This window comes from Canis lupus, chromosome 8 (assembly GCF_011100685.1).
Source record: "Canis lupus familiaris isolate Mischka breed German Shepherd chromosome 8, alternate assembly UU_Cfam_GSD_1.0, whole genome shotgun sequence".
NCBI classification, from domain to species: Eukaryota; Metazoa; Chordata; class Mammalia; order Carnivora; family Canidae; genus Canis; species Canis lupus.
In genome coordinates this window covers 56,333,971-56,347,206 of record NC_049229.1, presented here as the reverse complement: position 1 = coordinate 56,347,206, position 13,236 = coordinate 56,333,971, and positions in this window count along the sequence as shown.

Here is a 13,236-nt window from a genome sequence, read left to right as displayed (position 1 = left end):
CCTGTTGTTTCTTGTGTTGTTGATTTTCGCCATTCTGACAGGTGTGAGATGGTATCTTATTGTAGTATTGACTTTTATTCCCTCATGATGAGTGATGTTGAGCATCTTCTCATATGTCTGTTAGTCATCTGGATGTCTTTTTTGGAAAAATGTGTATTCATACAGTCTTCCTATTTTTTAACTGGATTATTCATTTTTTGGGTGTTGGGGTTTTAGAAGTTCTTTATATATTTTGGATACTAATCCCTTATGTAATTTGTAAATATCTTCTCCCTTCTATAGATTGCCTTTTAGTTTTGTTGATAGTTTCTTTTGATGGTTTAAATAGGTGTTGGGCATTAAGGAGTGCACTTGTGACTAGCACAGAATATTGTAAGTGCTGAGTCATGAAACAGTCATCTGAAACTAACATTATATTATGTTAACTAACTAGAGTTTAAATAAAAACTTAAAAAAATAAAATTAGTTGTCCTATTAGGGGCTTACTAATAAAATTATACCTTTAAGATTTAATTTAACTCAATAACCTAGTTTGTTGATAAATATAAAAATACTGACAAACTTTGTTATCATAGAATTTTTTAAATTATCCAATATAAAGTTGATGAAATTTTTCAATCTTAGCATGTTCAAGTTTGTGTAAACATAAATTAGTCTTTCATGGGTGCCCGTCATGGCTAGACACTTTGCACAATTTCACTGTGAAGTGACAACAGGGAAATTTGAAGCAGTCAAAACCTGAAAGTTTGGGGAAATCTTGATTCATCATTCTTGTTTTTCAAAGATTAAACCTAAACCATTTTAAATGATTTTGACTGAGATTCTATTCTCTCAAACACTAACCTATGTGTTTGGGTATCAGATGAGGGACCTCAAATCTTCACTGAAGAGCATGTGTGAGGAAAGCCCAGGAAAAAAGGCATTTTTTCAGATCTTATGAGAAAATAAATGTAAAAAAATAAAGACATTTGATATGCATTTAAAATTAATTTATTAGTAGCCACCTGAATTATGAAATTAAAACTTAAAAGTTACCTAGGGTAATAAAGTATCTGTTCACATACTATTTTTGAAATTTGCCACCTCAAAATTTTCATATGCAGATAGAATCCCCCCCCTCCCACTTTTTGGAAGGACACATCAATTTCATATTGTTTTGAATTGATCCTGAGAGTCAGTTGCTAATATTCACTTTATAAAGTGTACATAATAAGTAGTTGTAATATCACACACACTTGCTCTCCTTACTTCTACCATCACCATGGATGAGTTACCAAAAAATGAGAGAATCAGACCTTGGGGTCTTTCACTAAAACCAAGTATTCCTGAGGAAAAAATGTTTAACAGCCAATCTGCCAGAGTAGTGAAATTGATTTTGTTTGGTATTGCTGATAATGCCTTGACTTATTAGACCTTTTTACCATGATTAGCAATTTATCATTTGTACTAAATGTGTAGATTTTAAGGATAACTAATAGCTAAAATTTGGAACTTACTGGCAAAGGAATTTTGGGAGTATATTTGCCTCAAATGAATCATAAGAGTTTAATAATTTTAAGCTAACTCAAACATATCCTTTGCTGTTATTATATCAATACAAGAAGCCCTTAAATATTTTTTTTTCTCAAAGCCATGTCTCATTTATCATTTTGGTTTGGTGTTAATTTTAGTGTCTGAATGACTGTGTGGTCTAGAGCCAGGTATCCTAGATATAATTCTAGTTCTGGAGCTTTCTATCTCCCAATCATGGGCACATTATTTAACTTTTTGTAAGTCAGATCTTTCATTTTTGAAAATGAGGATTCTAATAGTACTTGCTCCATTATTTTTTGTAAAGATTAAGTAGTATACTGGGAGAATGCCCTTTAAGAGGATAGTTAAAAGTTAACAAACATTAATTGTTATTTTCAAATTGTTTTGGTTTTTGTTTGGTTGTTAGATTCTCTACTTTTTCTGTGGAGTCTAGCTGTAATCTTTAAAATGTTTCAAATATGAAAATAGAGTCATTGTGAAATATTAAGCTGTGACCCAAGACTGCATTCGCATAACTCAGCTATCAGGCTAAGAATCAAGGCCATTCGATGGACTGAAAGTTGTATTCCAAACTCATGTGTTAAAACTCTAGTTCCCAATGTGATTGTTTTCAGATATGGGCCTTTAGGAGGTATTAGGTCATGTGGGTGAAGCTTTTATGAATGGATTAATGTTCTTATAGAAAAAGACTGGATAAATGTTAAGATGAAGCACAGTTTGAAGACAAAGCAAGAAGGCATCTATCAACAAACCAAGGAGAGGACTCATCAGGAAACAAATTAGCTAGCACCTTGATCTTGGAATTTCCAGGCTCCAGAGCTATAGGAAAAATTTCTGTATTGTTTATACCACCCAGTCTATGGTATTTTTGTTATAGTAGGCCAGATTGACTAAGACAGGCCACTAGTAGCAACTTGACTTCACCCTTGTTCCTAAAACTTTTACCAAAAAGATAATTTTTTTTGCAAAACCTTTCTCAGAACAATAATTTCATTGGTTACTTCAAGAACTTCTGGAAATGAGTTTATGTGAAAATATACTACTCAGCTAGCCTCCTTTTCAAGACAACATATTGTTCATCCAGGTGAAATAATCCCTTTACCAAAACAAAAAATGGCTCAAGTGAACAAATGCTTATTTATGAGATCACTTTTCAACATTCACCTCACTGTGTCCATTAGTTTTTAAACTCTTATGTCAAGAATTTTGGCCAATCCCAAAATTCTATATTGGATCTCTCTATTGGAAAACTTGCCTTAAACCATTAGAACACAGACACTAAAAGCCTATAAATATTATCCCTCTTCTCCTCCCTTATGAGACACTTGTAAGACTCCCTCAATTGGTGCTATCCTTTACTTTATTAAGTAATAATTTCAGCTCTGCTTGATTCAGATCTGCTTGATCAATTGGTTATAATAGTGGCTTTTACAGAGAGTTGATGGTGGACATATGTCAATCAGTTGTGACTCTGATGTACAAATGAAGGAAACTCTGCTTGTCACCTGGATTCCATCTCAGAAGTGGATTTGCTTTGATCTGTTCTTTTTGCACGATCTTCTAATGGGAGCTATTGTTTTGTATATGAGTTGATGGATGGAGATAATTTCACTCTTTATAGCAGCTAAGTGCTTATAATATCAGATGCTCTCTAATGGATCTTAAAGTTTTCACAGAAAGGAATGGAAAAGTTCCAAACTAAGATTGAAATTGTAAAGAGAAAAAGACTAAGAACACTTCTGCCATTTTTTGGGCATTCTATTAAGAGAGTAATGTGGAAACCCCTAGCCCCATTCCCCCAGGAAAACTGTGGTTCAGAAAGTATTCTTTTGACCTTTTATGCTTCTAAGCAAAGTAATGTTGGTTTCTTATAAGTGGTTCCTCTGAAAATGACTTTTAAAAATAGATTATTTTCCCTGCATCTTGAAACTTTTTTATATTTTTATATAGAAGAGGAGGTAGTTTCCCACTCTGTTTCATCATGGATTTGGCAGAAAACAATAAGATGACTGTAAGTCTTTCATATTTGTGTCATAATGTTTTAAAATAATTTGAAGTATTTTGCTTAATGATATTCTCTCATCATAAAAAGTGATAGTGTTATATTTTTAATATGGAATATATTCAGTGATTCTCTGGGGAATTCACTGAAACATTCCCAAGTTAAATCCACTTATTTTTTTTTCCTTTAATAGCTATTTTGGCCTTTTAAATGGATTCAGTGTCAGTGAGGGCAATATTTTTCAAAATTAGTTCATATTTTCCTCTCTTTTTTATATCATTTTTTAGGTTGACTGATGTTGAATTTATATTATCTTAGATATTGCAAAGCAAGTACATTTGCAATTTAATTATCTGATGTAATATTTAAGGCTAAAGCTTCTGAAACCAAACCAATTTGTGTTTGAATTCTAACTCTACCTTTCTCTTGTTGAGAAACTTTGGGATAATTTCCTAAACTCTGTAAATCTAAGTGTTCTCCTCTGGAATATGAGAAGGATAGCATCTAATTTATAGGGCTGTTGGGTGCATTCAAATGAAAGATAGATTGCTATACCACACTTAATACAGTGGCTGGCACAGGACAAATGATCAATAAATGTCAACTATTATTATCATTATCTCTTCTCTAAACCTATAAACCCTTTTCTACATCTATAAATACCACTGGCTTTTTCAAGGAAAATATTAAACCACAGTTGAGGATAAACTAGAATGGCCTCTTCCACATTTCTAGATAAGATGGATAGTATAGAGAGCCAGAATTGAGATATATGTCCCTGTTGACGATCCTAACAAATATGAGAACATTTGATCAAGATAGCAAAGCATTCCTGGGAAGACTATGACTAGGGTCACATTTTATAGTGAGGGAGTTGGAAGTCCCAGGGCTTGGAGTGGAGCCTTCTCTCATGAGCAGAGATAGTGTTTATTCTCCTTAAGTGAGGAAGCCTGATCTCAGCCGAAGGAAAAATGCCAGGAGTTGTAGGAGTTGGCCTAAATATTTTTCCAAGTGGTTTATAGTTGCAAAGCCCCTAATTAGAAACTGTTCTTCTCTAGAGAAGAAAAATCTGATATGCTGCTACTTTGTCTTCAATGAGAGATATAAATCTAAAAGTTTTGGAACTTCACCAAGGGTGGAAGGAATGAAAGCCAAATCTTCATGAAGTCTGAGTTTTCAGGAAGTCGAGTAAGAAAAGTCTGAATTTGCTGTTTAAAGTATTCTTTTAGGCTCAGGCAATGCCCTACTCTAGGTGATTTACAAAAAAACCAAAACAAAACAAAAAACTCAAAAAAAAAAAAAACACAAAAGCACAAAAAAACAAAAAACAAACAAACAAAAAACACAAAACCACTAGAAGGTCCTGCAGGTTGAGACATCTTTCAAAATGGCTTAGTGAAAGTAAACATTTTTGAGTTTGCTCCTAAAGGAAGTTTGAGAGATTAAATGTTATCCATTTTTTTATGTTATGCTGTGAGACTAACATCCGAGCTATGTTCTTTTATGGAGCAGGCTAACTTTCTTTTACTTCTTTCAAGTTCTTAATCCTCTTCCAGAAAGACTAGAGGATAAATGGGTACTTTGAAATTTCCTTCAGAGATTTTAAAAATGGGAATTAATTTGGAAAAAAAAAAAGTCTCCAGCTATAGTTCAAGAGAGATTAGATGAATTTTTGGCTCTTTGAAAAATGTTTAATCCCTTTACATAAAATACATTCCAAACCTACTTTAGTACATTCCCACCTACTCTATTACGAAAGTCATATGAAGGATCAGCACTTGAACTCAAGAAATTCAGTAATAATTGACTGGAAAAAAATTAAATGATACAAAGTGCATAATATACCTTAATAAAATGACTCAGGGAATGGGCATCAGTTCAGTACTTGAACCTATTTAAATTTAATCTTTGTTATTGTTGCCTTGATGCACATACACACAAACATATAGTCACTCATATACAGAGGAAAAAGAAAGAGCAAGAGAGAGAAAAGAAGAGAGAACAAGAGGTAAAAAGGCAAGGAGAGAAATAAAGGAAAGATAGAATAAACTTTTATTTCAACTGCAGTTCAATGCCATCTATTTTGATGAAAATGGAAAGAGTTCATAAATATGATCTGTTAACATTTTAAACACAAAAAAGATGCAAATATTGGGATGCCTGGGTGGCTCAGTGGTTGAGCACCTGCCGTTGACTCAGGGCATGATCCCTGTCCTGAGATCAAGTCCCACATCGGGCTCCTTGCAGGCAGCCTGCTTCTCCCTCTGTCCATGTCTCTGCCTCTCTCTGTGTCTCTCATGAATAGATGGATAAAATCTTTAAAAAAAAAAGATGCAAATATTATTATCATTTTTCAATCACATGTTATGGTAAATCCTAATTATCATTTAATTGGAAGATAAAAATGCTCAGTCCACTCCAGACACATAAACGACACTAAAAATTTATACTTAATTTTGTGAAATTAAGTAGTGTAAAGCTAATTATGGAGGTGGGGATATGGAAGAGATGTAAATAACTAGACAAGTATGGAAATCGGGAAAGCCAAGGTCAAAACTTTCATTTCTATGCTGGTGTTGCCATAAATGTGATAACTAAGAAAGCGATTACACTGGGCTTAACTCTTAGTGTTTTAGAAAAAGAAGAGAATGGTAGCCTATTTTATGCAAGCATTGCATGGGATAATGGACTAAAAGACTATCTTTGAGAGTGTATAGCAGGGTACTCACTCCAAGTGCACAAGAAACATCACAGAGTGGTGCTGAATTCTGAACTGAAATTAATTGCAAAGAGTTTTGTTACAAAGTTCAAAATAAATAGCAAGATAGAACAAAGCCAAGCTTCGCAGAGGCGTAAGACATGTGTAGTGAAACTCTTCTAATATAAGAAGAAAATTTAACTATTGTTCTCATAGATACTGAGTCTTGGAAAGCAATCTTTCCAAAGGATTTGTACACAAGAACAATAACCACCAAAAAATTTGACCAAGGGAGGATACCATAGAGATACTTAAGTGAGTTTTAACTTATGTGGATTAATGATCTAGAAAGGGATCAACATGTATAAAATACTAAATAGCTAAAAATAAGGAATATGTACATGCATCAAAATTAGTGAAGAATGAACAAGCAACGGGACAGTCAAGGAGCAACCATACAAATATAGTCATGCAAAGAAGGATCAAAAAGAAATTAATAATACATATGGACACAGAAATACAAAGAAAAAGTCTTCAATTTCATCACTGATCTTATCCTTTAAAAGAACTAGGAGATGAGTAAGTTTTAAGGCTCAGTGCTAGCTGTTCTTGAATTATGCTATTTTATTTAATTTCTACATTATAGACCAAAGAGGTTATTGTCCCCATGTATCTAGGTGGAAATGGAAACACAAAATGATGAGCTCTCTTGTCCATCATCATGCATTCATACAGCACCCAGAATTAAATGAGTATAGCCTTAGGAACTGTGCTAACATATGATAAACATTCTGGAAAGCATTTGGATTTTCACATTTGGATTCCCCCCCTCCTCTGTTTATTAAAAGAATCAAATGAGAGGTTATCAAATGGACTGATAATGCTAATGCTGTGAATAAAGATAAGAAATATGATAGAATTTCTATTCCACTGACAAGAAAACTGAGGCCTTGAAAATTTATATGACTCATCCAAGGCCTCACTAGATATTAGCAATACTGTCTTGACAAGGAATTATTTTTTCTAAATCTATTTCTTTTTCAGCAGTAATAAGTATTATATAAAATTGTCAAAAATATTTACATTGCAAAAGTTACATAAATAATACTTATTACATTTAAAATTATATGTCTATTGTATACCCACTGTTGGAGCTGGAGTGGGTTGGGATATGTAAAGGACATTTAGTAGAGGGCTCCTAACTCTAAAGACAATCAATCAGTCCTTAAATGAAACATCAAGGCACTACGAAATAGTGTTTGGGATATGATAGAGGTCTAGATTGTTTAGCACAGGCTGCTCTTAGAGATGAGAAAATTTAAAGATTAAGTGACCCGAGAGGTGCCTTGGTGGCTCAGTGGATTAAACATCTGCCTTCAGCCCAGGTGGCAATCCCAGGGTCCTGGAATCTAGCCCAGCATGAGGTTCCCTACTTAGCTGCTGTTCCCTCTGCCCTCCCTATCCCTCACTTGTGCTCTCTCTCTCTCTCATTTAAATAAATAAAATCTTTAAAAAATAAGATTAAGTGAACTGAAATTTGACCTTGAATTAAGATCTAAAGAGATAAATGGATGAAGGAACAGAGATTGGTGTATTATGTGTTAGCTACGTGCTCTTGAAAATCCCATTCCCATGCCAGGAGACAGTCTTCAGTTAATCTTTTCTAAAGCAGAAGGAATGAATTCTGAGCCCTATGCTTGCCTGGTGCTCCAGTATCATGAAGGGCTATCTGATGTCTTGGGAAGGGCATGGGTCCCAGTGTCAGAAAAGCTGAGTTTGGTCCATTCCTTCTCCCTTTTTTTTTTTTTTTTTTAGATTTTTTTAAAGATTTATTTTATTAGTTGTTTTGAAAAAGAGAAAGAGTGAAAGAGAGAGAGAGCACACATGAAGGGGAGAAGCAGAGGGAGAGGGAGAGAGAATCCCAAGCAGACTCTGTGCTGAGCACCAAGTGGGGATCAATCTCAGAACCCTGAGATCATGACCTGAACCAAAATCCAAAAGTTAGACACTTAATCAACTGCCTCTCCCAGGCACCTCTAGTCCATTCTCTACTCATGAGCTCTGGGGACAGCTAGGTTAGCTCACTATGTTTTTGTTTGCAAATTGTGACATTGCCTTGCTAGTAATATGCACAATCACAATGTGTGTCACTTAGTAGGTTGCTTTTACATGTGTGACAGAATGACAATGTGCAATGTGCTAGGAAATTTAGGAAAGACACTCATAATATTTAGCCGACTTTGATTCTGTGTCAAACATAAAATTGAATCTTCAGTCTAGGACTTCCTTCGACTTCCTAATTTTTCTAACTTTACCACCCCAAAACTCATTTTGAGGAGTTAAAATACACCATATTATTATTACCTGTTAAGAGAAGTAACTTAGAAACCTAATAAAATTCATGAAATTTTGTTACATAAACTATGACTGTGGATCACTTCTATGGGAGGTTTAAAGCTACTTGGATTTCCTCTAGAACAAGTTCTTGAAGTGGCAACTCTGTTAGAATTTATCAGCAGTTTTCCCATAGTCAAAACACATGAAAAACCATGGAGGAGAGTGGTTGGGATATAAGTATACTAAGAAATGATCTTGAATCTTTTCATTTTTGTCCCACTCTTTCTCCTCTCTGAGATGGCTTATTGGTTACTTCTGCCCAAGCCTGTTTATTTCTAAAGGACCAAGAACTCAAAGGAACTGAAGAAAGTTCTTAAGTCTAAACCTAGGATTTTGCAGGAACCACAACAAAAGGAAATTTCTTTAGTAATTTAGAGATCAATGACTCTGGCTCTTTCTGGACATATTTATTTTGTTGAGGAAAGTGTTGGTGGGAAAAATGTCAGTTTATACCAAATTGACTTAAGAAGCCAGGCAAATGACATGTTAAGAGGCATCTTATGCTTGCCTATTCATATAGTCCAGATGGTGATGACAGGGACTGAGAGACTATTAAGAAGCAAGAAGTTCTTTGGCTATAACTGCTTTTATGATTCTATGTGTGCAGCACTATTTAAATAAATCTCAATATCAAAATTGAAACCAGTAATATAGCCTCTTTTTAAAGTCTTAAACTGTAGGTGATTAGTAATTTGTCCAGATTTTCAAAAGGTTGTAGTTTTTCTTTTTATCTCCTGTGGAGATATAATCTTGAGGTCATGTTATTCTGAAATTCATGCACAGATGCATCCTTGCAATATATACTGATATATCACGTACCTACAGATAGTGTTTGTCTATAGATCTGAGCAAGTGCACACGTGCACACACATACACACACACACACATACTCGTGGCATCAAGTTATCATCATCATGCCATTTAGACCAATATCTGAAATGGAAATAATATCACATCATTTCCTTAGTCTAAATTTCTTTAGAGGTTGCTATTTGGCCTTCCAGTAAATGTGTATGCCAGACCAAAATAGAGACATGCAAAGCCAACTATGACTTATTTCCAGTAAGAGAAATCCTACCTTTTAATTTCTCCAAATCACTGAGTACAATGCTCAGTGATACTGGACTAAAACTTTAGCAGAGTTGTCTACCACGCATGGACCCACACATGTTTTGAATTTCACAGATAAATAATTCAAAGTTTATCAGTGCACTTTCAAAGTTAACTTACAACCTCTGCCATATTTTTGTTTTCATAACATTGAAGGACTTTCCCAAGAAGGGGCATATTTCTCTTCCTGTCTTATTGTGAGGCTAGTATAAGCCAAATGATCAACAAAAAACTCACAATGAGGTTTTAGAAACTTTAGCAATTTGTGCCATTATTTAAGATACACAGTAGGACTATGTGGATTTAACATTATAAGAAAAAACACATATTAAAATAATATTTAAGATCTTTCTGTTCAACTGACTGGTCTGTTCTCCTAAAATATCAGATATATTTGGTTATGCCCAGTAATTCCACTGTGTAGAGAAAGATACATCATATGTCACATTGTAAGAAGGTAATAATATTTAATATTACTTTTGATGATACAAACAAGAGCCTAGTTTTCACACTGATCCCTGAGAGTTAAGATCCCTGAGAGTTAAGTATCATGATTTCAATAGCACTCTACTAATGGTTTCTTATTGATTCTGGCCAAGTTAAAGAATGATTCTTTTCATGTTATTCCTTTCAAAAAAAACAAAATGCTTAAACCATGGAAAACTCATCTTTTTTTGTCATTAGTGTTTGCTTTTGGCTCTGTGGGCACAACTTCCGAATAGTTACGTTTGGCCAACCTAGTCCAAACTAACACAAAGCTTGGCTTCAGGGAGAAAAATCTAGCCTAATTTTAAATATGAGTATTCACTTTTCATTAGTATTTATGTTTCCAGGGAGACTGGGTAGCTTGCCAGCAAGAATATTGCCTTTGGCACTAGAAAGAACTAGGTTTAAAATTCTCATGCTATTCAGGAATGATGTAAACAATTTGTGACTCAGTTTGCTCCTTCTTTAGATGGGGACAATAACATACACCTCCTTGTTGAAAGTATTAAATACAGTAAAACACACATGACATATCTAGGGGTAACAGAGGGCTCAGAGACTTAATAACTGGTACCGAACATAACCTCTCCTCACTACCTAAAAAGTCCCTGTGCTAACAAAATGCAACTTTATAAACTTTCCCTTAGCACTTTAAGCTTTTGACCTGCTGCTTGTCACTTAGGGAAACTGAGGCTTGCATGAACAAAAAATGTAGACTGTTTGACCTGCCTGGTAGTTCACCTTATTTCCTCCACAAATAGGCATAGCATCAATTGATGGTCTGTTGACAACATCAAAAATGTGCTGTTTCCTTAGCTCTCATAACCTGTACCCAGAGAAATTATATCATCCTGAAAACTTTGTTTGTATAATTGGCAGATGGAGCACTTAAGTAATTTGCCACCAACCTTTCTAGAATTTGATAGACATTCAGGGTACTGAGGTTATCTAACAGAAGCAAGCAACATCATTTGACTTTTAAAAAATTCATAGTAGTCTCTGAAAGCCTCGTTGTGCGATTATTCTTTTAATGCTGTTGACACAATTTTTATTATCATCAGCAAAGCACATTCTAAAGTAAAATTGCTTCCCATGGGCTAGGAACTCTAATGGATGGTGCCTAATTATTTTAATGAAGTATGAATATAAGTTTGATTCTCTTCTTTTCTCTTTTTTTTTCTGTACATCTTTGCAGAGGAAAACTAATTTAGAAGTTCTACTGTGTGGATGTAATTTCTATCATGATACTATAAACCTACTTGTTCATAATGCTTTTTTTGCAAAACTACCAAAGAGTTTATTTATATTTCTCTATTTCTTCTCCCCCCACTCTTTTTTTAATATTCTGAACTTAATTACTGAGTCTGTGTGGTGTGAATGGACCCCTGGGGGCTTGCTACCCCAAGGGGACTGTGTACTCTTAACTTTTCCCATGAGGTCAATGCCATCTCATTTCTTCTCAACATGCTGGCCAAATCTGGAGAATAAATCCACCATATTCAAGCAAGTCCTGGGGATTTAAAACCATGAGTCTCAATGAAAAAAAAAAAAAAAAAAGCAAAAATTATTCTAAATACCTAGGTATCTATGCCAGTTCAGCAGCTTTTAAGGAAATCCAGAAATATTCGTATAGAGCATGGAGCTGAAAGGACATGAGGATCTAGTTTTGCTATTGCAAACAAACTCAGCCCACAGAAAAGTGCTAGCTTTGTCCTATTTCTTGGCCTGGAAGATAAAGTATTATGATAACTTTTCTCCACATGTTTAGATTTATGGGAATTTAACATTTTTTTCTTTAATAACTTCAACTACAGGATTGGGAGAGCAAATTAAAAAAGAAAGAAAGAAAACATTAATTCAAATATAGATAGATTTACATTTTATATAGATGACCTATTCTGATAAACCATTAATGTCCTTGCTTTTTGTTTCTTTTTATACTAGCTATAGGATCCATTTCACATATACACATACAAATATGTTATAAACATACATATATTTGCATTTATGTTTATTTATTTTTTTAAATTTTTATTTATTATTTATGATAGTCACACAGAGAGAGAGAGAGAGAGAGAGGCAGAGACACAGGCAGAGGGAGAAGCAGGCTCCATGCACCGGGAGCCCGACATGGGACTCGATCCCGGGTCTACAGGATCGCGCCCTGGGCCAAAGGCAGGCGCTAAACCGCTGCGCCACCCAGCGATCCCCATTTATGTTTATTTAGTATGTTTAGGTGAGTATGTGTATGGATGTCTGTGTGCACATAAAACAGAGAGAGATAAAAAGCAAGGAGACACACATGCATGCATGCATACACACACACACACACACACACACACACACACACAGAGTAGTTGGCCAATATACCTCTGCATAAAATTGACAGAGACTAAAGTTTAGAATAATTTATTACTGATTAAGTTCCTCAGTCTGAGGAGTCTTGCTCTGAAATACAAAGTCACTAGTAATCAGAAGGTCAGGTTTTGTTCTCTGCCATGTGCTTTCAAAAATAATAACTCTACTGCAAGTATCAAAAAGAATTAACATATTAGAACTCTAACCTGTAAAGTATGTGATTGTTACTACATGACTTTACATGTCTTTCCCAGCTCTAGAATTTCTATCATTGTTTTGGAAATGGTGCTTCAGGAAGCAGAAAGAACACTGCTGTTTTCTGGTGATACAGATAGATATTTAGATACAGATATAGATATAAATATTAATTTTTGGTAGCATAAAAATAAAATGTCTTAAGAAACTACTTCTGAATCTACCATTATAAGTTTTTTTTTTTTTTTTAATTCTAAGCCAACAAAGACTAAAAGTGATTTTGGTTTTCTTTTTCTTTTTTTTTAATTATTTATTTATTGATGAGAGACACAGAGAGAGAGAGAGAGAGAGAGGTAGAAACATAGGCAGAGGGAGAAGCAGGCTCCTCACAGGGAGTCTGATGTGGGACTCGATCCTGGATTCCGGGATCATGACCTGAGCTGAAGTGAGGCACCCA